Source organism: Melanerpes formicivorus, unplaced genomic scaffold, assembly GCF_026170545.1.
Source record: "Melanerpes formicivorus ecotype bairdi unplaced genomic scaffold, bMelFor1.0.p_v2 SCAF_557, whole genome shotgun sequence".
Taxonomy (NCBI): Eukaryota; Metazoa; Chordata; class Aves; order Piciformes; family Picidae; genus Melanerpes; species Melanerpes formicivorus.
This window is the reverse complement of record NW_027142909.1, coordinates 9,787-15,000: the sequence shown is the minus strand read 5'-3', so window position 1 is coordinate 15,000 and position 5,214 is coordinate 9,787.

Sequence of the window (5,214 nt, the reverse complement as noted above, 5' to 3'; positions counted from 1 at the left end):
GGCACGATTCAGGCAGCAGCAGCGGAAGCGAGCGATACCGACACGCCCGGCAGGGAGAAGGCCCTCGTCTCTCTCCCCGCCTTGCCACGGGAGCACCGGGACGTGCTAGAGGAGACAGCGACCCGCGGAAACGGGGCGCGCCCCCGGCACGCCAGGACCTTAGAGCCGGGGCGGCTCGCTCGGCAGCGGGCGGGGGGACGGGCCACAAAGCCGCCCCTCTCAGGCTAGAGGTTTCATTTAGGGAGGAACCCTCGGGGACCCCACCCGGGCAGGTGAGGCCTCACGCGCGGCGCCGCTTTTAGCCCCTTTTAAATTTTGCGACGCCGCCGCCTCGCTCTCGGCTCGGCCAACCCCCGCCACACGCAGCTGCTCGCGGCCGGCACCCGCGGGTACCCGGAACCGAGGACGACACCGGCGCCTCACGCGTTTTAGGACACCTGAAAACTCACGGGGCCACGCAGCAGTCACAAAGCCGGTTGCGGTAGACCGGTCCCCGAACCCTGCCCCAGCGCCGGGGGGGAGGTGGAAAGGGGAGGATGCGGCAAGGCACGCGCCGGGCCGCTAACGCCACGGCTCCCCCCCGCTCGAGCCGCTCGGGGCTGGGGGAACGAGGACGACACCTCACACGCGACGGGAAGCGAAGTGGAAAGGAAGACCGCCCTTGCCCTGCCGGCCGGGGGCCCTTTCCGACGCGACCCGAAAGGCCTCATCGATCAACAAGGACGGAAGGAAAGGAAGCCAGCGGAGGCCCCACGGCCTCGCTCTTCTGGGACAGACACAGCCACGCGCACCCGCCACCGCCCTCGGGAGCAGCCAGCAGGCACGGGGCTCGGCGTGCGGGCAACACGCCGGAGGAGCAAACGGGGCGCCCTCCAGAGATGGGGGGGGGGGGGCAAGCTGCACCGGGCCGCACCGGCTCACAGGGCACCTCTGCCTCCCCGAAATGTGGGCTTGCATTTTCCCTCAAGCTGCACCGAGTTACATCTCCATCACGGGGCGCCCCTCTGGAGCCAGGAGGAAGCCGTGCTGGGGCACCGGCTTGCCCTCCTCCCCCCATGCCGGGCTCCATAGCATACGAGTGGCCAGTCACCGCCGCTGGCTTTTCCCTTAGATGCCGTGCCCCCGCGGGCTGCAGCTTTGGCCATGGGGGGGAACCCCCGTGAAGAGGGTCCAGTGCTGGGAACTCTCTCTGCCCCTTACCGGGCTCTCTCTCGCCGTGCCTGGACGGGCTTGCTTTCCATTCTTGGTGGGACCGACGCCGGCACCACGTCTCCCCGGCTTTCTCTGCCCCCGGGCCCCACCGGGCAAACTTCGCTTCGGGGGTTCCACACTTCGGCAGTGGCCGGCGCCAGCCACTCGTCAACTTTTTCTCTTCTCCCCTCTTTCGTTGCCGAGCCCGGGCTGGGCTCCGGCTCACGGACGAGCGAAACCCATCCAACACCGCTGAGGGTGCGCCAGCGGCCGCTCCAAACCGCCGCGCCTTTGCTCGGCCCCGCGGGTCCCCTCTCTGACCCGGGGGAAAGCCACCGAGAAGCCAGACGGACCCCTGCCCAGCCGCCTGGCGGGTGGCTTGGAGCAGCCGCTCGGCAGCGCTGCCCTGGGAGTGCTCGGCGTCACTCGTTCCCTCATATACGGAACTGGAGGGCCGTCAGCTCCGCGAGCGCACAACCAGCCGACCTCCGCCCAGCGGCAGGTCGCAGAAATCACGCCGGCTTGTACGATGACGTAGGCGGAGGCAGAGCGCAACAGCGACCCCTTGGCGACAAGCGCGATCTCCGCGGAGAGCACGTCTACTCGCCGAGGGAGAGCACGTCTATTCGCCGAGGGAGAGCACGTCTACTCGCCGAGGGAGAGCACGTCTACTCGCCGAGGGAGAGCATGTCTACTCGCCGAGGGAGAGCACGTCTACTCGCCGAGGGAGAGCACGTCTACTCGCCGAGGGAGAGCACGTCTACTCGCCGAGGGAGAGCACGTCTACTCGCCCAGGGAGAGCACGTCTACTCGCCCAGGGAGAGCACGTCTACTCGCCGAGGGAGAGCACGTCTACTCGCCCAGGCAGAGCACGTCTACTCGCCCAGGGAGAGCACGTCTACTCGCCCAGGGAGAGCACGTCTACTCGCCGAGGGAGAGCACGTCTACTCGCCCAGGGAGAGCACGTCTACTCGCCCAGGGAGAGCACGTCTACTCGCCGAGGGAGAGCACGTCTACTCGCCGAGGGAGAGCACGTCTACTCGCCGAGGGAGAGCACGTCTACTCGCCGAGGGAGAGCACGTCTACTCGCCGAGGGAGAGCACGTCTACTCGCCGAGGGAGAGCACGTCTACTCGCCGAGGGAGAGCACGTCTACCTCCCGGCTGAGGGAGAGCACGGGGGGGGGGGACAAAGACAGGCGGCAGCAGCTTCGCTGAACGTCACCCGGCCGGCGACCGGGGCCGTCCCGGGGCCGTCCCGGGATGCCGGCTTCCGGCACGGGGTCCCGGCCGCGGCCGGAGCGGCTCGAATCCCCGCGGTCCCGGCAGCAGCCGGAGCCGCTCGCCGTTCGGGCTCCCGGCACCCTACGGATCCGCCGACTCGTTCGCGGGCGGCGGGGGGAGGCAGTGAAGGAGGTGCGGGCAGAAGCGGCAGCGGAGGCGGAGGGGGGGGGGGGGTGCTCGGAGACAGCCGTCAGCCGCTTCGGTGAACGTCACCCGGGAGGCGACCGGGACCGGCCCGGGGCAGTCCCGGGAAGCCGGCGTCCGGCACAGGGAACCGTCAGCTGCCGGACCGGGGCGAATCCCCGCGGCCACGGCAGGGGTGGGGGCTCGAAGACAGCCGGCAGCCGCTTCGGTGAACGTCACCCGGGAGGAGACTGGGGCCCTCCCGGGACCGTCCCGGGAAGACGACGTTCGGCACGAGATCCCGGCCGCGGCCGGACCGGCTCGAAGCCCCGCGGCCCCGGCACGGGGGAGGCCCAAAGACTGGCGGCAGCCGCTTCGCTGAACGTCACCCGGCCGGCGACCGGGGCCGTCCCGGGGCCGTCCCGGGATGCCGGCTTCCGGCACGGGGTCCCGGCCGCGGCCGGAGCGGCTCGAATCCCCGCGGTCCCGGCAGCAGCCGGAGCCGCTCGCCGTTCGGGCTCCCGGCACCCTACGGATCCGCCGACTCGTTCGCGGGCGGCGGGGGGAGGCAGTGAAGGAGGTGCGGGCAGAAGCGGCAGCGGAGGCGGAGGGGGGGGGGGGGTGCTCGGAGACAGCCGTCAGCCGCTTCGGTGAACGTCACCCGGGAGGCGACCGGGACCGGCCCGGGGCAGTCCCGGGAAGCCGGCGTCCGGCACAGGGAACCGTCAGCTGCCGGACCGGGGCGAATCCCCGCGGCCACGGCAGGGGTGGGGGCTCGAAGACAGCCGGCAGCCGCTTCGGTGAACGTCACCCGGGAGGAGACTGGGGCCCTCCCGGGACCGTCCCGGGAAGACGACGTTCGGCACGAGATCCCGGCCGCGGCCGGACCGGCTCGAAGCCCCGCGGCCCCGGCACGGGGGAGGCCCAAAGACTGGCGGCAGCCGCTTCGCTGAACGTCACCCGGCCGGCGACCGGGGCCGTCCCGGGGCCGTCCCGGGATGCCGGCTTCCGGCACGGGGTCCCGGCCGCGGCCGGAGCGGCTCGAATCCCCGCGGTCCCGGCAGCAGCCGGAGCCGCTCGCCGTTCGGGCTCCCGGTACCCTACGGATCCGCCGACTCGTTCGCGGGCGGCGGGGGGAGGCAGTGAAGGAGGTGCGGGCAGAAGCGGCAGCGGAGGCGGAGGGGGGGGGGGGGTGCTCGGAGACAGCCGTCAGCCGCTTCGGTGAACGTCACCCGGGAGGCGACCGGGACCGGCCCGGGGCAGTCCCGGGAAGCCGGCGTCCGGCACAGGGAACCGTCAGCTGCCGGACCGGGGCGAATCCCCGCGGCCACGGCAGGGGTGGGGGCTCGAAGACAGCCGGCAGCCGCTTCGGTGAACGTCACCCGGGAGGAGACTGGGGCCCTCCCGGGACCGTCCCGGGAAGACGACGTTCGGCACGAGATCCCGGCCGCGGCCGGACCGGCTCGAAGCCCCGCGGCCCCGGCACGGGGGAGGCCCAAAGACTGGCGGCAGCCGCTTCGCTGAACGTCACCCGGCCGGCGACCGGGGCCGTCCCGGGGCCGTCCCGGGATGCCGGCTTCCGGCACGGGGTCCCGGCCGCGGCCGGAGCGGCTCGAATCCCCGCGGTCCCGGCAGCAGCCGGAGCCGCTCGCCGTTCGGGCTCCCGGCACCCTACGGATCCGCCGACTCGTTCGCGGGCGGCGGGGGGAGGCAGTGAAGGAGGTGCGGGCAGAAGCGGCAGCGGAGGCGGAGGGGGGGGGGGGGTGCTCGGAGACAGCCGTCAGCCGCTTCGGTGAACGTCACCCGGGAGGCGACCGGGACCGGCCCGGGGCAGTCCCGGGAAGCCGGCGTCCGGCACAGGGAACCGTCAGCTGCCGGACCGGGGCGAATCCCCGCGGCCACGGCAGGGGTGGGGGCTCGAAGACAGCCGGCAGCCGCTTCGGTGAACGTCACCCGGGAGGAGACTGGGGCCCTCCCGGGACCGTCCCGGGAAGACGACGTTCGGCACGAGATCCCGGCCGCGGCCGGACCGGCTCGAAGCCCCGCGGCCCCGGCACGGGGGAGGCCCAAAGACTGGCGGCAGCCGCTTCGCTGAACGTCACCCGGCCGGCGACCGGGGCCGTCCCGGGGCCGTCCCGGGATGCCGGCTTCCGGCACGGGGTCCCGGCCGCGGCCGGAGCGGCTCGAATCCCCGCGGTCCCGGCAGCAGCCGGAGCCGCTCGCCGTTCGGGCTCCCGGCACCCTACGGATCCGCCGACTCGTTCGCGGGCGGCGGGGGGAGGCAGTGAAGGAGGTGCGGGCAGAAGCGGCAGCGGAGGCGGAGGGGGGGGGGGCTCGAAGACAGCCGGCAGCCGCTTCGGTGAACGTCACCCGGCCGGCGACCGCGGCCGTTCCGGGGCCGTCCCGGGAAGCCTGCGACAGGCACGGGGTCCCGGCCTCGGCCGGACCCGCACTGGGTGCCGCCGCCTCGGGCTCTCGGGACGGTATGGATCCGCCGACTCGTTCGCCGGCAGCGGGGGGAGGCAGTGGAGGGGGTGCGGGGAGAAGCGGCAGCGGAGGCGGAGGCGGGGGGGGGCTCGAAGACAGCCGGCAGCCGCTTCGGTGAACGTCACCCGGGA